General features: G+C 37.6%; 1 long non-coding RNA gene and 1 pseudogene across 2 annotated transcripts; one reads left to right on the top strand and one right to left on the bottom strand.

Annotated features, from left to right (window-relative positions):
- Nucleotides 1-2,663: 2,663 nt before the first annotated feature.
- The window catches only part of LOC146544891 (spermatogenesis-associated protein 7 homolog), a 35,152-nt pseudogene continuing 14,826 nt past the window's right edge, over nucleotides 2,664-22,989 (bottom strand).
- Nucleotides 6,980-16,027, top strand: LOC146544892 (uncharacterized). 2 transcript variants are annotated; one of them, XR_014881950.1, is made up of 3 exons: nucleotides 6,980-8,860; nucleotides 14,930-15,020; nucleotides 15,966-16,027. It is a non-coding gene; the product is annotated as an uncharacterized LOC146544892 (long non-coding RNA). The 2 variants fall into 2 exon arrangements; XR_014881949.1 differs by having other exon boundaries at nucleotides 14,930-16,027.

Below are 22,989 nucleotides of genomic sequence, written 5' to 3'. Positions count from 1 at the left end.
TGTGCATGGGCAGGCGGGAAGCTGAGCAACCTCTTCAATGTTTGTTGACACTGTGATGTCCAAAGCTTCTACTGTTCCTCACAGTGTAATCAAAAAATTCAAATGGAAACCTGCATTTCTAATCCAGGCAATAAAGGTAGTACTGCTACTCTTTGAAGGAAAAAAAGGAAGCTCTTACCTTTAACTGCTTGCTCAGAAAACAAATAAAGCATCCATATGAATGGTTGCTAAAAACAATTTAAAAAGAGCCCTAGAGATTATCAGTAGAAAATCTTGGTGTGCTAACAGAATGAGTTTGATTCACACCAGGAGGTTAGCACCTCTCCAGCATCAAAGCACAGCACTTAACCAAGACAAAAGTTGGGGTAAATTCTCAACGAAAGGGCCTCCAATTTAAAATGCTGGCCAGGCAATGGCATAGAAAAAGGGGACACAGTGTTGTAGCTTTGAGCAGACCTTCAAATAGACCCGTGGTTAGAAGACAGTTTTCTGCTAGAAATGTGATAGGTGGCATGGAAGCACATACAGATCATGAAACCAGAAAAGGATGCTGCATTGGACACCAGCACTACTGAGTACATTTGGCTGTAGTCTTTATGCATGCATCATTACTTGATAGAGCACACATCCTAAAGGAAGCAGTTATTGCATTAATTCATTTTGCTCTTCTATAAGGGAGAAAGAATTCTAAACACAACATTTTTTGCTGTGACACTGTTCACTAAAGAAGAATCACTGTAACTCCATGATTTGTTAGGTCATGATTGACTTGAAACTGGAATCAAAGTGTTGTAACAATAACACTTGTCGCCCTACTATGTACAGGAATGAGACTGAGAACAGCATCAGAAAATATAATATTTCCATGTTTATACTAGAAGTTACTGGGAAATACAAGGATGATTACAAGTATTTTCTGTTCACTTTAAATAGTCTTTTGCTCAGTTTAAAGGAGGAGTCCTATAAAACGCAGTGACAAGAATATGCACCAAGCTAAATTGGCTTCAAATTTCATTTTAATCTCATTAAAAACACCGGTCATCAACTGAATAACTGGTCAGTATTTTCTAGCTAAAATGAAAAATAAGAAATGCAAAGCACTTACTCTGCATGGTAACAACTTCTACTCAAAATGTTATTTGTAAAGTCTTGAAGAAAAAGAAGACACTCTTCTTCTCTGTACAAATACATAAGCTGTCAGCATCTTTCATTAAAATACAGAAAACACAAAGTTTACAATACAACCCACAGCAGCAGCAGTTTTATAGTAACTAAATTAAATAAGGAATTGGGCCAACATATTCAAAATTGATGAACCTCTTTACTAGGATCCATTTTTTTACTGTCTGGGTTCATGCTCTTTTAAGAGTGCTTTTCAGAGCTCTTTGATCAGCTTCCTAATTATATTAATTCATTAATTTAATTTACTACATTGATTTCATTAACCAAAAGTATCTATATCTTTCATGAAAATCAATTCATGAAAAAGTGTCCCAGTGGACATATAGATATCACAAAAAATTACTTAGTTATTAGTTTATTTATTATGTATTTTGCCTACAGAAAGAGGGGACTGAGTGGCATGACTCAGCTTTTCCAATTTTCTTCCCAAGGAAGAAGAAGGAGGCTGAATTTTGTATTCATAAAAGTAACTTCCACTCACCACATGTAGGTGTTGGTCACTCTTGTGCCTTATTTTCAATTTTCCATCAGATTTCTACTTTTAACATTTTGTTCTAAACTTAGAAACAGTTAAAAGGAACAAAAAATATTTAACTTACTTCTCTTGTGGTCCTGGAAAAAATGGCATTTTAGAATTGGGAATCCATAATTCACAGTTCTGCCACAAACAGGTAAAGGAAAAAAGTAGATTTTCAATTATATTAACATTTTATATTTCTATTCAGAGCACTGGGGGAAATGATTCAATTCTATAATACATAAAAATCACTGCATCACTATACAAAAGTGACAGGTCTGCTCATGTGAAATTAATGTCTAGAGTGTCAATCACTCGTGAATAAAGAAAGAATATTTCTACTAGTTAGGTTCACATTAGCAGAAATGGAGAAAAAACTATGCAAACACTATGTAGGAAAACCGAAGTTTTGGCAAAATGGGAAATATTTAGAGAACTCATTTAAATAAGGTGCCTTTTCCTTTAAAAGGATGTGCTAAATATCTATAAAAAATCAGAGAGAAGACTTACAAAAAGAGATTGATACCGAAATTATCCTTGCTTATCAAATAGGAATGTGATTGAATTTAGGACCTTCTTTTCTAATGTTTTAATGTGAAAGTCTGGTGGTTGGAGTATGGTATGGAACAAGCTAGCAGAGAGCTAGCACACATCAGGCCTGTATGGCATACTGCAGTCTGACTGTAGGCTGTGTTTAGCCCTTTGCCTGAGTGTTTCTGGGCCCTAAAGTATTAGATCAATGAAGTGAAAAGGCTGTAAATCAAGCAAAAGGTGAAATGACTGCAGAAATTGAGATACTGTTTTTTACGTTGCATAATGCCTGATTTACGTTTCTCAGAGAGTTACTTAAGCTTTTCCTATTTTGTTTGCAGACGTCTTTTAACCCTATATTGCCACACGTCAGATACCTCAGTGGTGATCTTAATGACTGCTCTTAATGTATACTTCCCAAAGATTATGTAATTCATCCTTTTTCTACACAAGCAGACAAGTTCTGTATATGAATAGTGGGTTCCATTCATTTTCTTTCTACCAAACTGGGTGTACCAACCTCAACTGTCCACGGAGAGAAGTTATCTGAGCATGGTCTCACATTTGTGTCTTCTAAAAAACTGGAAAATCAAAAGCACAATGAAAACCAATTATTTCAGCTAAAGGGATCATGTTTGAAAGTCCAATTAGCTTTTAGAACTGATGCATAAACAAAGTACCTGTGTGACTCTTTTTCCTTTTCATTACTGATAGCTGCTGATTTAAGTGATAGTCTGTCAGGAGACGAGCTCTTTTTTGGGGGAGGAGGATTATAGTACCTATGCTTCAAGAGAAAAGATTGCTGTGATGTTCTTAAGATTTGTGGGGGTTTTTTTCTGTGAAGCAAACTGAGTGTTTGTCAAGGAGGTCCCCAGAGTATGTTTTGTTGAAATGCCTTCTTCCTGTTGTGACTGTTTAAATGCAAATGAGACTGTTGGAGCTGCAAAGCAGGTGACCTGTCTTTATCAGAGGCAGGAACAGGATTCTGACACAAACTATGCTGAGCAGTCTTCCTTGCAGAAGAGGCTGGCAACTGAGTTGAACTGAGCCTCTGAAAAGATACAGAGGGAGGCTGCTCTCTCTCTGTCCTGGAATAGCTGTTCTGAGCAGATGTCAAATGTAGGTGACCATTTTCCTACAGCAAACACCTCACCTGCACGTTAAAGCATAAAATGCCCCCCCAAAAATCACAAAAGCAATCTGGTGATGTCAGTGCCTCCTATAAACAGATTCACCAAGAAGGAAGTTTAAGAACCAGTCTTCAAACTGCTTTAAGTGGTCTAATTGAGTTGCAGTTAGAAGTAAAGCAACACTGTAATTGCGCTACAGCTAGTTACTAACATGTCCCTTTTCCAGTTTCCTTTTCTTTCCTTCTCTGTGCTAAGTTGAGGTTCTTATGACAGGTATTCTTAGGAAATTACAGAAATTCCTCTTTCCTTGCCAGGCCTCACAGAGGGAGAAGAGATCTTTCCTTCCTTGGACATTATCATTCTCACAGCAATCCTCTTTAGGAGCAGTGGGATGACATCTTCTACTCAATCTCCTTGAAGGACTATTCGGGTATGAGCTCCATCTTGAGAGTCTGAATTCCAGCAGAACCACTGTTATCCTCATAAATACCATCAGTGAAATTAAGGTCTACCATTTTCTTATTTATCTCAGTGGAACCAAGGTTTTACAAATCAAAATAATATAGTTGTTTGAATTTGGATGATCTACTTTATAAACAGCATCACTGGTAATCTAGTGGTAAACACACTATAATTCTCAACAAATGGAAAGTTTTGCAATTTAAATATAGTCTCCTGAGGGACTTTCACTCCCAGAGAGACTCAGTACTATGGCAGAACAAAGTGTTTTGGATAACTTTGCCTATTGCACTGAGGTCCATAGGTAGAATTTGGTAAAGAAGTGGCCTATACACGCTACCACAAGGTTGTACAGTCTCTGATACCTATGAGAATATAGAGAATTAGGATTGATTACTTCAGTATCTTGCTTTTGCCAATGAATACCATTCTAAAATTCAGAGGATACAGTCGAACAATATGATATTATTGTATGTTGTTCAGAGGGAATTTGGTAAAAATCATAGGGATTTACTTATTTATTTAATATTGTGTACAGCAATTTTCCTAACAAGAATGTTGTCATGTATGCCACCAAATTATTTCAGTAAATTCACTCAATTTTTTTTTCCAGGCACCCATGTAGTACTTCATTAAAAATTCTGCTTCAACATGAAATTGAATCCTATTTGTCAAAGGAACAAAGAGATGACGTGTGGCTTTGTGAATGTTATGTGTACAGGGACACATTCTAGTCATGTACTTGTGCATGACATATGCATGTCATTGTAGATCTACAATGTAGACCATGTATGCGTACAAATAGATGAGACTATAGCTGCTGAGTCTAGCAAAAAACACGATTAAGTCATTGCAGCTTAAGTGAAAACTCAGTGGATCATAAAGACACATACATTCATTAGTTTTAAGACAGTGAAACTACATATTTTTTGGTATCTTCCCAGCCAAAACTGAGAATCAAATTTTATTTCTGCTTGGCCAGACTGTAAAAAGCCACAGTGCACAAGCCTGCAGTGTTACAGGCACTTCCCAGCACTATGGACTGCAGCTGACTATGAAGAAGTTGGTCTCTGTCAGGTGACTTGATATTACCTGTGTGACAAGTAGTCACATGCTGTCAGAATATCACATACCTTCCGCTGGCCTAGAGAAACATTTCTGAAGTTGACTGATGTGGCATGAAGACCATGAATGAAATCTTTCTTGTATTTCTCAAAGGCTTGCATCAGTTTGTCTCTTTTCTGCTGATCATTGCCTGTACAAATACAAATGTAAACACAATTCTTTCAAGTTAAATCAATGTTCAAGTCACATATTATTACTCTTTGCTCTTCTTTTTCCCATTAAAGACTGTTCTCTCTCGTCCTCTTGATGCCAGGTAGTATACAAAGCAGACAACCACTCCTTATGGTTAGTTCTTGAGGCTTCAGTAGCACACATCCGTATTTGAAATAAATGCAACCCAGGGCTTCATTATGTCACTGACATGGTAAGAAACAAATTGTGGAGGCATAACAGAGCACGATATTTTGTTCCAATCTCCTGCCCACTCTTTTTCTCCTATCCTAGAGAAGAGCTGGTGCAAGTCAAAGTAGAAGAAAAGATGATGCAATTAAGTCTCTGAGATTCAAGCCTGACTGACTAAAGGCTGCCACTGTGGTCTGTGCAGACTGTACTGTTAAGATAGTGTGATTTCTGTGTTAGTCAAACAAAAAAAGCTCAGAACAGACCCAGACCTTTGGATCTTTGATTCTTACAAGAATTCTTGCAAGAACACTTAGAATAAGCATTACTATAGAGTCATAGAATCACGGAACATTCCAAATTGGAAGAGGAAAGGATCATGGAATGGAGTCCAACTCCTGGCTCCACACAGCAGCACAAAACACTCCAACTCTGTCTGAGAGTGTTGTCTAAGCACTCCCTGAACTCTGGCATCTCTGGGCCATGCCCACTGCCTTCTGGTACAGAACCTTTCCCTAACCCCCTTGCCATTCCCTTGGGTTCCGTTGCTGTCACCAGGACACAGAGCTCAGCACTTGCATTTCCACTCTCCCCTTGAGGTATTTCTTTTAATGCCCTGGGACGAAACCTGTCTCACTGTAAATGGTGTTAGGCTTAATGTAAGCAGTATTTTTTCGTGTGTGTGAGTGAGCAGCTCCTCCGTCTCACTAGTACTGAGACATAATAATCCTTGTAACCCAGCAAAGCAGTATATGGTTGCAGGTTTTCTTTAGAGGGGGAGATGTATTGCCAGGAGTTTAGTATTGCACATTTCTGAATTAGCAGAAGAGTTACAGGGTTTTAGTAAGTTTTAATGAAAGTAATATTTCATTCAGAAAATGAATAATTGAGTCTTTTTTTAAAAGCAATTAGGTGTTGCTCTAAATTATTGGCTCTTCAGAAGTTTGTGACAGCTCTTGTGTGAGGCACAACAACTTGTAAAGTTGGAAAAAACCCAGATATTTCACGAATAGCTAAAATGAAATATATAATCTCCTGAGGCATATAATCTGGCTTTCCGCTCTTGCATGGACATGAATTCATAGCATCATCCTATTAAGAAAAAACATGTTGATAATGCAAAATCCTATTTGGATGACTGAGAAGCAGGATTATAGTACTCACTGGAACAAATAACAGAATGTACTTGCTCAGTCACACTCGTGCAGAGATTAGTACCTTTCCTCTTTATCTAGGTTTGTTCAGAGTCCAACCAAACTTCCCCCCCCACCCCCCAAAATTTTGATTAAAGACTTTGCATTGTGCAGTCCTGTTAAAAATAACAGACAAGGAGCTTGATGTAGTGTCTACACAGTGGTACTGCCAGTTAGGATACCCGGCTTTTTTCGTAACGCTGTCAACAAATTGTTGTGAGGTCTTGGGAAAAATTGTATTGGTGCCTCCCTGCTCCTCTGCATGTGCTGTCTGCTTGCGTGCAGGTGAGGCAAAACAACAGCTTCTATCCCAGGCAAGGCTGAGCCTTCACCAAGCCATGCCAAGGGCAAGAAAATAAAATGTTCCAGGTCGGAGAACCACGGGTTTTAAACAGACATCGTCTAGTATTTCACTGATATTTTTACTACAAATATGGGTTATAAATATGCCACATGGCATTAAGCCTATTTAAACAAGTCCTATTCCACTGCATTATAGTTATATGTTTTGAGTAGTCAGCAAAAACTCCTTGGCCAGAATGTCATGAAGCAATTTTCCCTTCCTTTCCCTAAGAGACACCAGGTTTCATTTCCCCCCAGACTTTCAGGTTTTGTATGAGTCTCACCCACATGAGTCAGACTAAGGGGTCCTACACTACAGCCTAGTGTATTCAGAAACTTGTCTGCTAAAGGAATTATGTGCCTTCTCCCCCTCTAGCTCCACTCTCTCCAGTTTCTCTTTCCTCACTATTGGTTTCTCCTATTCATGTTTTCCCTGTGCCCCTTCTTGGGTTTGCAGGGCTGCTGCATCATGACCACTTCCAGCACCAGTTGTACTTTCTTTTCAAGCCTCTCCTCTTCTGCACGTGTCTTCCTAAAATGACCTTGCTCTATGCGAACCAGGCATGCTTTCCAGACACATGAACAAAAGGACTAGGAGTGGAAGACATTCTCAGTTTTTCAGATAACACTGTTGTTTCTATCCCAAATGATAAGCTTTTTTTTTTTTTTCTTTTTATAAGAACAAAAATTAGGTATCCCATGCCTTCCACTCTCATATCCCTGCTGACCTGTTTCAGAATTGACTGTATTTTATAGGTGAAACTAGAACTGGACACATAACTGGGGATGTTGCTGTAGGGTTTCAGTTCTCAAAATATGTTGTGATTCAGTGTTTTTCCTGAATCTAATTACAGGATGCAACTGTTTTTTTTTTATTCCAACAAGAGCCAGTATCTCTTGGCTACCTATTTGCTGCTTCCCAGGCAATGCAATCACATGGCATGGCCAGTGCAGCAGTTATTTAGGCAAATGTATTCACCAACCTTCCTGTTAAGCTCATTTATTTGCTAATTTATCATGCTTCCTACTGTGGCAAATGTTATTTATCAATGCTATTGTGCAGTTTTATTGGTGCTTTTACTGGTACCTGGTACTGGTCAACGCAAAAGAAAGTACCGTAAACAAAAGGGATTTGGTTGAAAGCTGGACCTTTTAAAAATATAACCCCCACACTGTTTTTCTGGTATTCTTTGCTTTTTTTCAACCAATAAAAAAATCTCGTCTCTCTTTTGCTGCTGTGTAAAAGGCCCACATTCGTGCTGAGCAGGCACAAACTTACTCAGTAGAAATGCTGTAACTGGTCAATCAGAACACAACAAATCAAAACATTCTTTTTTCTTTTTTTTTTTTTTTTAAGAAAAACCTTGTGTGTTTCAGTTCCACTTATATTTGTCCCAAATACTATGACAAGGCAGCAAACACCTTAGACTGATTCCACAGCTACCTTCATAAAGAGAAGGTTATTTTCAGGTCTGAAAAAGAACACTGTGGTCCAAGTATGAGGATGGGATACATAGCCAGAATAGTCTTCCACTAAATTGTTTACCAGATGTTACAAAACTCAGTGATTATAGTTAGAAACAGAATCAACACCTTGGCTCGTGCCTTCATTTTTGACTCTCACTGGGAGTTCTGGTTTACTTCCTACCAAGTGTTTTAAAAAAAAATTGGCTGATGTTTAACCTCTGATGAGTTTTGAAACAACAAGAAAGTTTCAAAGGACTCTGGGGAAAAAGAACAGAAAAAGTGGTAAATGAACTCCAGGACTGTCAGACTGACAACAGTCCGAAGCATAAGAACTGAATGGGCTGTTACAACGCTCAGTTGAAGTCAAAAATGTTCACCGAAAGATCATCATGCCAGCTTGGCAAGTGATTTTAATTATGGTTGAGTGATAAAAATATGTTTGTTTAAAAGACTCCCGCAAGCTCCTTGGCTTTGTTCTGCAAGATATTTGGAAGAATTACAGGACAACAAAACTACAAAATGACTAACTGGCAGATCTGAAAATGCCATTGAAGCGAGAGCTCCTCCCAAGCCAGGTATTTATAACACAAGGATCACTTTTGATGTTGTGTTATTAGATTATTTCTTTCATTTATCTGCAAAAACATAAACTCTTTCCTCATGAAGGTTGAACAGTTACAGCTGGTGAACTTGTGAGTTCCCTGGGAAAGGAAGTTATTCAAGGACAAAGAGAACAGGAGTCATTTACTGTAAAAAAGTGATCTGCAGCATTCAATAAAGTATATGTAGGCAAGCAGTATGCTTTTCAACATGATAACTGAACATCTCAATCCAAAAAATGCAGGCTTTTACATAAAGTCTAACCAGGCAATCAGTGTTGCTGAAAAACACTCCTATCTTTTGCTAGATAAACAGGTTCCTGTGTTTTTTCATGGTGACAGTAGCCAAAACTAGTGTAATATCACTGTCTATGAAGTGTGGTAATCTGGAGCATAAGTACAGTGAACCTGTACTGCAGTCTCTTTTGACGGACAAATGACTGCTGCTGAAGTTATGAATCTTGCTCCAAAACTTTATGACTTAAACTGCACATATAATTATCAAGGTTGAACAAATTCATCCTGAAAGAAAGGCGTATGTCCTTCCTAGTGAGGTAAATTATCCTTTGTAACTGTTTAATGAAAGGTGGCATGTAAATAAATGAGGTTGGACATATTTCTAGCTCTTCCTCCCCACTAACTCGGCAGACAGCAGTGTGAGGAAGGAAGTCCTAGGGAAAAAATCAGACTGGATAACTGCAACAGTTTATTCTTTATCCACCGTGGATCACTTTTCTGAAATTTTATTTTTCTCAGTCTTGGCTGCCATTGTTAATTTATGTAATCTCTGATTTTAGAGCAGTGCAATACAAAGAGACACAAGAACAGTTACAATATTCAGATCCATGGGCCAAATGCTGCAGACTGCACTAATAACACTTTGTCTGGTGTGGGGATTGCTTATTTTGGCAGTTCAGAGCAAACAATACCATTCCTTCAACAGAAACCAGCGACAGAGAAGGCTCAAATGCTTAGATTTGATTTCAGATGCTCTTTGCCTTACTAGCTATCACTGTGAAACGCCTATGTTGGCACATTAATCTACAGTGTGTGGGTGGTTTTTAAGCCCCAAGCTCTAGTTCAGCATTATTTGTTTTCACCAATAGTTAAACTCTGTAATGGTATCAACTGAGAGAATAAAAAATTATTTTCTAGAGGAAGAAAAGCCTCTAAAATGCCAGATATACTCACAAAACTCTGCTAAGTGACACTGCCCCTTGCTTTTTGCCATGTCATTTTCAACGCATGCCAAATTCTGCTCATTTTGCTAAAATAAGTGCTCACACTGACATTAGCAGAAATTTCTCCATGAGGAAGGCAAGAAGGAATCATCTCTCTGTAGATACCATCCAATCTGAGTATTAGCAAACTTGGAACTTTTGGCTGTAATCCACATCCACTGTGTGTGACTGGTTCTGCTTTATGAACAAATTCATGGACATCAGTGGAGCTGACAGCATTTGACACCATTAGTTTGTAGACTGCATCAAAATAAAGAAAGAACTCCCTCTCTTCACTTGTTTGAGCAGACAGTGACAAGATTTGGCATTTATTTTACTTGTAATGGGAAAGCAATCCATTTCTTTCTTAATCTTTTAGCCAGTATAAATAAGACATAATCAACAAGTGAAATTCCCAGCTCTGTAAGTACAACCCGTTCTTAACCACTAACTATTCACCATTTCCTTCATAAGCAACAAAGATCCAACTCTTATATTCGGAGCATCTCAGCTCGTTTCTCATCTAAGTATGTCTCAGCACACTTCTGTTACAAAAGGCCAGAACTCCCTCCCTCCCTCCCTCGTGAGTCAGTAAAAACTGACAGTGGTAATTTACACCTGTGAAAACGTGGCCCAACAAAAGGATAAATCTAGCAGCATTTCTCTTGATTTTTTAAGATTCTAAGTTACTAAAAACTGTTAAAGCATCTTTAGCCAAGATAGACTTTTGTCTCTTACCTGAAGCCAAAAGGCAGCAAGTGAAGGGATGCTGAATTGCTAATTCTGCTTGATGCTGAGAAGTTATCAAGAACTTTGGCAAACAAAATTTCATACAGCTCTCATTAATGCAAGTGACTCTATATTTTGTGATTGAAAAACATTGTTGGTAAGCTGGAAAAACAGAAGCTGAAGACTCACAGCTATTTGCAAGTCACTGACAGGGATACATGAACCTCTGGAGAGGTATGGGCAGGTTTTTTTTAACATTGATATTGTACAACAGTATTCAGGGAGGAAGGGAAGCTGGAGTACAAGAGAAACAAGATGCTTTATCCCTGTTTAAGTATTGCTTGCTGAAGCATACTGCTTTCCCCTTTGGTAGTGGAATAGGAACGCAAAGTTAAAATAGAGTCAGTGCACAGTGTTTATGACAAACTCCTGCTCCCTGCATCCTCCAGTAGCTCCCACTAGTTTTGTCCTCCCCTTTTACAAATGCTGCTTTCAACAGCATTGGCTCTGAAATCACTGGGAAGGATGCTCTTGTGATGAAGTGACTGCAGTAGAACTTAGAAAACTATTCCTTAATTTCAAGCTCTGAAACAGGCTCCAGTGTGACCACAGGTATGATAATTAATCTCTGGTGTCTTAGTTTCCTCACTGTAGAAGAGGTGATAAGCACACATTTACTCTGTTCTAGCTGGTGCATCTTTTTGGGCAGAAATCCCTGGAAGATGATCTTTGGGCCATACAGTGTCTGCCACAAAGGAACTCAGATCCCAGACAGGGCTGCCAGCTGCGTAGGATTGGAAGAGGGAGAAGAAAAATTTGTGAACCACGCTGCCCAGTAAATCACTGTAGGGAAAGCTGTAGTCATACATTTGATATTTCCTTCATTGTGGCTCCCCTGGATTGCTGATATGCATATTTCTTTTCTACAGATTGAAAAATGTATTATTAAAACCATCTCTCTAGCACTCCTTAAACTCGCAATGATAGAAAGTTGATGTTTGCATATATAAACACATTAATTTTCACTGATTGCTAAATGATCCATTCAATTGCCCAAGATTAGCAACAACTGGCATTTCTACATCTGTGAGGATGAAATTATGTATTTATATAATTGACTGTATAGATTATTCACACAAACTCCAATCTTCCTGAGATAAAATGCTGCAATTTTTCACGCCTTTGAGCTGTTTGGAGAAACAACTTGTTCTTATTCTCAGATGTTGTGTTCTTGAAAGTCACAAAGAAATTTCATTCTGGCTAAAAACCCAAACAGAAATTACTATTTTGACTAATATCTGTCTCATGCAGAAAATTACATGAAGAAGAACACAAGTTATAAAAAGACCATTGTGTATCATAAAGCACTTAAGTACTCTGTTGACAGATAGAGGTTCGGGGGTTTTTTGTGTTTTTTTTTTTTTTAAAGAAAAATACCATTCCTTTTTCTTAAAACATGTGACTCCCTGTTAAAAGGTACTGAGGCTTCTTTCTGCCTGCCTGACAGGGAATTCTGAGAAATTTGCTGCCTTCCAGGAGCCAAAATGTGGGACATTGCCACAGTTTATCATGAGCATCGATTGTTATCTACTATTGCTCTTTCATGTAGGCATGAATAACACTGGAAGCTGGAACATGGGCAGAATCAAAGAAGGCTATAAGGCCCTGGGAACTCTAGTGCCCAAGCTATCTTCTCTTCAATTTTGGATGAAAGAGGGAATACAGAAATAGACATATGATGCATATCATGCTCTGGGTACGTGGCTGGTGCTGGCATGAGGGTTTTAGTTATTATGATAATGGGACTTTCTATGAAGTTTATAACCTGTTAGAGATGGATGGGATCCACCTGTCTAGCACAGGCAAGGCAATTTTTGGCAGCAGGCTGGCCAACCTCATGAGGCTGACTTTAAACTAAATGACTTTGGGGTGGGGTCCAAAATGGCAATGCTCATGCTATTGCAACCACCTGGGAAATATGCCAGGCCAACCACAACAGTGACAGATGTTCCTTAGCTGCCTCCCATGAGATAAGTCAGAAGTTCGACCTCCACAATTATGGGTACAGCTATCAGAAACTTCTTGCATCCCTCAAGAGAAGCCTACATCCCCTGCTCCCTTTTCTTCTCTGATGTGCCTGTATACCAAAGGTTGCAGCACGGGAAATAAACAGGAAGAGTAAGAGATGTGTGGTCACAGAAACATGATCTCATTGTGATCATGGAGACATGGGACAGCTTACATGACTGACATGGATGGCTGTGCTCTTTTTAGGAAAGACAGAGCATCAAGGTGAGAGAGTGGAGTTGCTCTTTATCTGAGAGAACAGCTAGAATGTATCAATCTCTGCCTAGGGGGAAGTGATAAATGAATGGAGAGCTTGTGGGTGAGAATTAAGGGGCAGACTAAAATGGGTGACACCATTGCGGGTGTTTACTGTCGGCATCCATAGGTGCCTGTGATCAGGAGGAAGAAGTTGATAAGACCTTCCACAGACAGCTGAAAGTGATTACAGGCATTGGTTCTCATGGAGGAATAGAGGGAGAGAACTTCAACTACCCTGGTATTTGCTGGGAAACCAGCACTGGTAGACACACGCAGTCCATGAAGTTCCTGTAGTATGTGAAAGATAACTTTCTGATACAGGTGGTGGTGGAGACTATGAGAAGAGATTTGCTGCTGGACTTTTTCCTTATGAGTAAGAAAGGTACTGGAATCAGTCTGGTTCAACATTTTCATCAGTGGCCTGGATGAAGGGATAGAGTGCACTCTCAGTGGGATGGGCTGCGATGGAGCCACAGAGATGAACTTCAGTTAGGGTTTTTCAGAATTGCAGGACTTGCCAACTAATTATTTGGGTGGCTCATCTTCTTGCATAAAGTGTGGGTTACATTTCTGGGTTCCCTCAGTTAGGGCTGGTTTTGATCAATCTTTCACAAGTGTTAAGTTTTTCCCAGTTTCCTACCAGTTCATCTGGGATAGTTTCATGTGCGTATCAGCCAAGGTTTCTGCTTCTCTACTGAGCTGATCAGCCACAGGAGATCTGACTCAAACATCACAATATCATAGAAATATTGTTTGGGAGAGAATTCTGGAACCTACAGGCTATGGAAACACTGTCTCATGCTTTCGGGCTTCCAAGAAATGTAATTCAGCTGTAGCTCTTAATCCCTAATAACTGAAGAATTTGGAAGACTTTCTGGATTCAACAGATAAGTTTGACTCTCAAACTCAGTGTATAAATAAGTTTTTTTTTCTTTTTTCTTTCACTGGTATAAAAATGGATTATAATGGATTTATTTAATTTTTTCCAGAATTTTCACATTTACTTTGAAATAGAAATTTTTCTTTTTTTATTACAAAGACTCTGCTTGAAACCTGGCTTCTGATGGTTTCTGCAGCATAACTTAAGATTTTCCATACTCATCTACTAGATGCTCTTTCTAGTATACATGACTTCTACCAAGAATAAGAGATGTGAACATTCTCCTAATCAGACATATTCAGTTTTGGGGTGATCATGGAATTATTGCTTTCACAGTAGTTTCATGAGTCATGCTACTCTCACTAATGTAAGGAAGGTAGCATTTCTAATGCCTTATATACCATATGTAAAAGTCATGAGAAGAACTTCTCATGTGAAGTTAACCAATGGTGCTCTTACCAACTGTGACATTAGTAACTTCATCAGACTCAAAGGAGCAAAATGTTCAATGAACCACTAAGTTTAAACACATACTCTTTTAAACCCTAGAATTGAAAATCTAAATAACACATGAAGGCATTCAGGAGGAAGCCCTACACTTTGCATGTTTCCAGTTCATTTATGCAGTATTTAACCTAAAGAACAACAGTACAGACAGCTTGAAAAATGGAAAACTTTCATACTGTCAAAAAGTGTTTTAATTAAAATGTTTACATTTTATTTAGAGTGTTTTATCTGCAATGTATTTAATTCTAAAATGAAACAAAGCACTATACATGGTATTTTGTTCTGTCTTTTTGGGATTAATCTCTGCAGATATTTGAGGCTTTGGCTTTATTTTAACAGGTTTATGTAGATCTGCACCATGTGACCTGGGTTTTCTTCTTGCAGCTGACTGGAGAACTAAGTGCTTGCTATGCAACACAGATTGCATATTTGGAAAACAAGTCTATATCTACATGGCTGTATGGATTGAGAACAGGTAAGATATTATATCTCATCAGAATGTGTGGCTGTCAAAACTACTGTGCATGCTGATAAATTTCAAGGTTTTAAAAGCACACTGTAAACAGCACCTAGTAATAACAAAAGTAGAAATGGTTGTGGGGGGGAATTCTACATGAAAAGGAAAAAATGTGCAATCTTCAACTAAGCAGAAAATTAGTTTTCTCCTCATGTTATTCTAGCAGACTGGCAAAACAGCCTTCATTTATTTAGTCTTTTAATATGCAAATGATAAACAGAAGCCTATATTTGTGGACATAAAATCATTTTATACTGTACAAATGATTGCACATTAACATCATTAGCAGTGACTGTACCTCCACTGTGCTATTGTTCTGCAAACACTTCAGAAGACATAAATTCTTATCTATCCACTGTGACTTCTAAATTTTGAGTTTTTCAGGGACAAAATTGCTTTTGTCAAGACAGATATTTCTGGAGCTAACCTATCCTTTTGTGAAGATAAATGTTAAATGACAAAAGTGAGTTGTCTTTCCTTAGCAGAATACTGGTATATAAAAGATACAAATGACGCTGAATCCTCACTTCCTCGTGTTATGGCTTCTATGTGCAGGAACCTTATACTCATGTGGGCTTTTAAATTAACAGAAACCACACATAACAGTACATTCCTGATTGGCTGTACAAGATAAATGATAAGCAACTACTATAAGGAACACAGATAATGTCCTCTTGACCTTCTCCAATAAATGAGTTTCTGTGCCTTGTGCACTTCTGTGAGAAGATCACCTTCCTTTAAAATATTAAGATCAATCAAAACTACTAAGTTTAAAATGCTTATGTGAAAGTCAGCACTGAGGAAAGGCTAATGTGATATGGAGCATGAAGTTTTAGAAAACAAGCAAAATTCTCATTATGTGATGTGATCCTGGTCTTATTCTCTTGCTTCTCTTCACTGTAGATCCTTTGTAATCCATTTTTCTGAATCTTTAAAGGAAAGAGTTATCTTTTACTTCTTGGATGGTATGTATCTTCCTTAAACAACTGCATCTCAGTGTCGTCTTTGAACTATCTTTGTTTTCAACTGCATTATATGTATTATACCCCAGTAAGAGTGATAACCTACTGCAGATCTCTGATAATTGATACCCATTCTGCACGCATTCTTAAAAAGCAGCAACTTTCACTTTTCTTGCTTTAAAAATTTGATTTTAAATTGTGGGTTTTCTGTGCAGAAATGGTGTATGGTCCCATATGTATAATTTTCCAACAGAGAAGCAAGATATGACTTAAAAAAAGGTGAATGAAGAAATCCCAACACATTCCGCAGTGACCTCTCTGCTTTCAAGGAAAGGGATGAATGTATTGCTGTTCAACCATCTTTGCTTCCTTTCAGAAAACAAAGGATATCAGAGACTCTGCTTAAATGTTGGGTACTGCAGGCTTCAGCCGAGAGGTGGCGTTAAGATGCAATGCAATGTTGTCTTAGCAATAAAATATTATCCGTTTTAACAGTAGTATGACTGATGCCTAGAGGTACACAAACCAGGTAAGGAAATAGCAAATACACTGTAGGTGAGCAAAGTAATTCGATGGGCCATTGGTCTGAGTTGGGACTGAAAAACTAGAGTAACTTATGCCTTAAGTAACCACTTGTAAGGCATACCAAAGATTCTTACACTTTGCAAATCAGAATTCAACTGTGCAAACCTGAATCAGCAGCTGGATACAGCTACTATTTTAAATATTAGGTAAGATACTTAGACGCTTGAGGGTTTAGAACTAGATGATCTTTAAGGTTCCTTCCAACCCAAGCCATCCTATGATTCTGATATTATTATCTTAACTGTACTTGGAATGATGCATTTTTTTTAGGCATGCCTCCTCATCATAAAAAAGACAAGTATTTACAAACCAAACAAATGAAGCCAGACCTAATTTGAAAACAAAACTATACTCGCATTTAACACTGGAATGCAAACTCTTTGGTGCAGATGAATCAACAACAGCTGTATTAACAAATGAAGGTTCAATCCATTGAAACACTAGTATTTCAAATATTCTTACAAAAAAGGGATATGGATGAAACTGGTGATATCAAGGTGTTGAATTCCTCATAGAAATACGGTACTGGTATACATAATGTTAGCAGGTCTGCAAGCCATCACATCCTTTTTTTTTTTCCCCTAGTCATTTATAGTGTTTTCTGTCTGTTTCCTGCAATTATCTTGCCCAACAGTGAGCTTTCAAAACCTAGCATAGATGAAATGTAATCAATTCAGTTGAGTTACACTATATTAAACTAACTGAGGGTTTGACTCCTTGTCTTCATCTGAGTGAAAGTGCCTTAGAAATGCTATTGTTGATTCAGTATTAAACCTGGGTCTGAATTTTGTGGTTGTAGACCATGTTTACCTTGGTATAGAAATAAGAATTAGTGCAGCTAACGTTACTAACTTTCTTTTTAGTTTATAAGTCAAAAAAAGCTGTGTACATCTTATTTCAATATCAGTTGTTAGTCAGAAAGTACTTCAGGAATGACTAGCATGGCTATTATCAGTCATCAGAAACCTCCAAGTGATGGTATAACAAGGATATTCAGGTTATTCCTAGACTGAATATCAGAACTGAGTATCAGTTTTTGATCATCTGTCTATCGGTAGAAGTTATTTGATTACATGATTAAATAGGCATTTCTGTACACTATGTTTTCTGTTATTCGGTCATTTGATTTTTCTTTGCAAATGGTGAAATCAAGTGAGTTTCAAGGAACAAAGCTATATCGTACTGCTGCATACTCGTCAGTAAGTCGTGTGTATGTATTGGAGACGGTATGAATACTAATGAATGAATACTGTGTCTCATTGCCTATACCTAGAGATAACTGCAATACATGGAGAAAAACTATTTTTGACTGTGAAGGAAGAAGTAATCACTCAAAAGCACAGTACTCCAGTTGCGTTTGAAGGACACTGACTCCATTTTCATCCAAACACTTTAGTGATTACTGCTACATGTCACAGCAAATCAGAGCTTGTACAAGTGCTCCAAACAATGCTTCAGACATGCAGGACTAGCTGCTGATTGGAGTGAGGCCAAATAAACTGTATTCAAAAAGCAGCTCTACTTTAAAAAAAAAAAAAAAAGTGAATATTTAAAAGGGCACTGGAGAAGGCCTCTAAGCAACCCTGATCAGATTTTGCAGAGGCATGAAACCGTATCATCTCCTACAAGGATATGGAGCAAGTGACAACTCAGCACTTCAGCACAAGGTATATACAGACCTTGATCTCCTTGCAGAATTACAGTTCTTAATATCTATGAAAGTTCAACTCTGCAAAGAGAAGCTGACTGGAACGATGAAGCATTATAATAAGGAAAGAGTTTTTTTTAATATTAGAGATTCCTGCTCTCATATGCTCTAAAGCTAACTTTTGAGAACTATAATTTCAGATGGTAAAACATAAGAATTAGAAATTTTAGCCACTGGAAATTTTGACTGGCATCTATGCTGAGAAGACGTTTCCAGCTTAACTGAACTGTGCTAGAGACATGCAAGACTGACCTGTGAAAAAAACCAAAAACAAAAAAAATAAACCCAACTGAAATCTGTTTTGGAACAAAGCACTTGGCTTCTTCTATGCCAAGAACATCTTCTGTGTATTTTCTTTTGAGCTTTAAGAATGTAATAAACAACTGAAAAAACATCTTTGAGTTGTTTTCTTTCTTTTATTTTTCAATCTTCACTCTTGTTTTAGGATTCATCAGTTGAAAATGACAAAAATTTCAATTATACATGACAATCTTTGCTTTACTTAATTTTTTTTTTTTTATCTTAATGCTTTATGAGAAACGCACTACGATTTGAGTTCTGCATTCGTTAGAGTTTGCTATTTCTGTGATGTTAGTAAAACAAGAGTAAAAGTCACTTAAGAACAAGAGTACACAGCAGCAGTCCAGCCTCCAAACCATGATATGAGTGGTAAGGTGATGAATAGTACCAAGGTGAAGGTATTGCAACTTTTAAATGTTGATTCTGATGCAGTGATAAAATAGTTCACTGGATTTGTGTTAATTAGTCTAAGATTAGACTGAAAATGACCAGTCTCTTGGCAGAAATAGCAGCAGCAGCAGTCTGATCTAGTGTTTCACAGCTATATGTTTCTGCAAAGCTCACTGCGTGTTTTTAAGTGAATTGTTTGGTTAAAATGGCTGGGAATCTAAAGACTGGAAGTCTTGCAGTAATCTAACTACAGATACAATCATTTGTTTCACTTGTTTTCATCTGCACTTCAAACACCAGGAACTTTACACAGTTCCAGGCAACTGAGAGAGGACATTTTTTAAATTCCAAGTTCTCCTTAAAGCTGGAAGCTATTTGCAGAAGAGAGGGTGTCTGAAAAGCTCTCTCAATTACAAATGTAAACTACAGGAACTTCCTTCTCGGTTCTCAAGACTGATGCTTTAATTTTCTAAAGCTGTAACCTCTCTGTTATTCTTCCGGGGGCTATCTCAATTAAACAACTACCTGCCCTAGCTCTCATTTTACCTTTCCTGTTATTTCAACTGACATATACGTATAAGGAGAAACCACTATTAATATACATGCAAAAAATTAAATAATTTTTCTCTTGCTGAAATTAAGTTGTCATTTTGTAGAATGATTTGACTATGTATACTTCACACCTCTCAGCAGCGGGGATTGCTTCTCCTAAAGCAGTTCCAAACAAGTGGTCTACATATCTCCTCTTTTACAGCATGCCATGTTATGTCTCAGCTTTAAATTCTGCTACATCTCTTGAGTTAATGAAGGTGAGAGTGAGCAAAGAAGGGCGAAGAAATTCATCAGCCAGTCAAAAGTAAGGGACAATCAACATACCCTGGAATGTGATTTCATCTTTCAACTACATGGATAGCATCATCACTGAAGAGTGAACATACCTTTGGCAGACGTCAGTTTCTTGTAGTAAGCAGCCATATGATCTCAAATGATGTATTGATTGGAGAGCTTGCAGGAAGATCCAGGAGAAAAAACTGCAAAAGCAGAAGTCTTAGTTCATCCGACGGGGCAAGAAATGTCTTTTAAATTGTTTTTAAAGCATTAATAGCTTAAAAAATATTTTATCACCTTTTGATTGCAACAAGATCAAGTCAATATTCTTTAATTTCTTTCAGGAAGTAAGGGTAACACAAAATATAACGTAAAAAGTGGTAAATTATTGTCATTTTGCGTATTTTTGAATACTTGAGAACTATTACTTGCAGAAAGTAATATACAAGCTTCAGATCTTATAGAACTCTGGAGAAGAATAGAAGATTTCACTATTTATTATCTGATATACTAAGAAACATTTACATTTTGAATGATTTAAGAGTGGAAACATGCACACACAAAAAAACAACCACATAATAACATCTTGCTTCTTGGTAAAACTAGCCTTTACTCTACCAGTCTGTAGTGAGGAAAATTGACTGGATGTACAAAAAGACAGAATTAGGTTCAGCAAACAAAGCAGAATGTAGAACAGCAATGTGTTATGCACAAACTGACCATAACCCTCCTTTGAATCTCTGACTCAGTTTCTCCAGTCAGAATGAATTTGTCTCTGCATCTGACAGAAGTTCATTTGCCCAGGAAAAAAAGTCAAGGAATGTATTTATTTGTTTTTAGTTTTAACTCTGTAGGGTGGCTGAGAAAGATCGTTGTATTTCAAGAAGTTTCAGAATAAAAGCATAATTTCTGGATTCCTTCTCAAATCACTGGATGGGATTTATAGATAGAAAGTTGCTAACAGATAATATTAAAAAACCAGAATACGTGAGACTAGAAAGCTAAGGTGCCTTTCACCTTTGATTCACCGATGCAGAGAAGCTCTTTTACTGAGATAATCAGCCTATCCAGTCTATTCAGATTTGGCTTTCTGACACAATGAACTAAATGTCTGTTTCATCCTTCACATCCATAATGTACAATTTCAGTTAATGTCTTAGCTTCAAAGTATGTATTTTATTTTGAAAAAAAGAGGTGATTTTGTGCTGAGAGTCTGGGATTCAGTCTTTCCAACCTTGATTTGCCTGCTTTCTTGCTGTATTGCATTTACTTGCCTAAATCACTTGCCTACCAAGTGAGACAGCACTACAAACTGTTTTTCACAGCCAGAGAGTTCGACTGCCTCCAATTTATTTTGTCATCTTTTGGACAAGCACCAGAACATGGAACAGGACAGAACACCTAACGTCTTATGTATTGCTTCATTTAGTATTATTTAGTAATGTGCTCTGACAAGGGACTGGGATGGAGCCCAGCTTTCAGCAGCCTGTCCAGCTGCAGCCTCACATCCCACCACAACCAGGCATGGAAGGTGATGTTACTTCTACTCCAGAACCTCCTGTTCTGGTTGTTCATCAAGCATGTGCACTCAGTCTGAATGCTTACACCATGACAGTGCAGTGACACAAAGAAAAACAGCGACTCCACGTTTGCTATAAACAATGCACAACTTGGTGGAAAACGCTGACCAAATCACATTTATATCTTTGTTGCAATGAAATTCAGAAGGAAATTTGATACTCAAAGCAGAAAAATGTGAAGCTCACAATATTTCCAAACGTGGTAGTTGTGATGATGATAGTATCAGACTAAAGAATCAAATCGTTGAATAAGTAATGTTGTGTTTCAAGGCTTTTATGTACTTGATAGCAATAGTTCTCACCATCCAAACTTCAAAGATGTAATTTTTACATGAATTTTACCAAAGGTGCTGCAACCTCCTGCTGACAAAGGTATCTGAAACAAACTCTTCAGTAATAACCAGTGACGTTTCTAGCTGGTGTGAAGTGGGACAGTTCTGCTGAGTTCAAGAAATGCCAATATCCTAAATCACAGCAATGAGAGGCTCTTGCCACTAAGGAAAAGAAAATAATATTTTGGGAAACATCCCAAATAATTCCTTGATTGGCAGTGACAGCCTGTATTCAATATATGCAGTGAAAAAGACAACATGACAGAAGAACTGTGTGGTGATCCAAACAATATCCAAGGATTAAAAAGGGATGGAAAAACCATTTATAAAAGAACATTACAGCTCCAAATTTAAAATGCTGAAGATGTACAAGGCACTAGTAGTTTAATCTAATTTTTTGTCTTTCATATAATCTAACTCTATCCTAGGTCCAGACAATTACTAACATTGTGCAATAAGTGGTATTGTGGTTATTCCTATGTAAAAAAAAAAGAAAAGCAAGTTCTTTTATTTGCCAGAGATATTCTGTTGATCTTTGGCAAATCATTTTGTCTTCTTGTGTTTCAATTTCTATGAAAAGAGGACATAAAAAGCACATCTGTATCTCAAAGGACACATTTTAAGGACAAGCACAATAAAATGGGAGATAGAGTTCTCAATCAAAATACCCCTAACTTCCTAGAAAGGGTGCTTTTATATGAGCTCACTGGAAAATTCAAACTTGTGAACAGATTATTTTTCTTTTGTTTTCTTTTACATCCTTGAATAACTTTAATTTGAGGGAAGTCTTAAATAGAATTACTCCAGGAATTTTAGTAACCTTTTATGAGGCTACACTGATGTCTGCGTGGGGAAAACATGTCAGGTCAAAGTGAAGCAGTCCTGAGTGTTGTAAAGGCAGGCAGAGTGCTCGAGCCTATGTTTGAACAGAATCAATTTTCAGTATTTACTGTTGTCTTATGTGGAACTGATCCACATGCAACCATTAGCAAGCTGTTATACCCAAACTTTCACGAATTTCAACTTTTTCTATATATGAGCACAGATCTGTGCACAGAAAGTTGCCTGCTTTTGAAAATCTTCTTTTAACTGAGCACTATTGTATCTTAAAGACATTTGCATCTTGCTTCTCCATGAGGAAAGATTTCCAGGAAACATGAGTCCAAGAATGAGATACAAAGAACAGTGATAAGTCTCTCAACACTGACTCTTTTTATTTCCTACTTTTTAATGACTTCCCTA

This window comes from Meleagris gallopavo, chromosome 2 (assembly GCF_905368555.1).
Source record: "Meleagris gallopavo chromosome 2, MGAL_WU_HG_1.1, whole genome shotgun sequence".
NCBI lineage: Eukaryota > Metazoa > Chordata > Aves > Galliformes > Phasianidae > Meleagris > Meleagris gallopavo.
The sequence above is the reverse complement of the archived record's forward strand: the minus strand, read 5'-3'. Positions and strand labels throughout refer to the sequence as shown.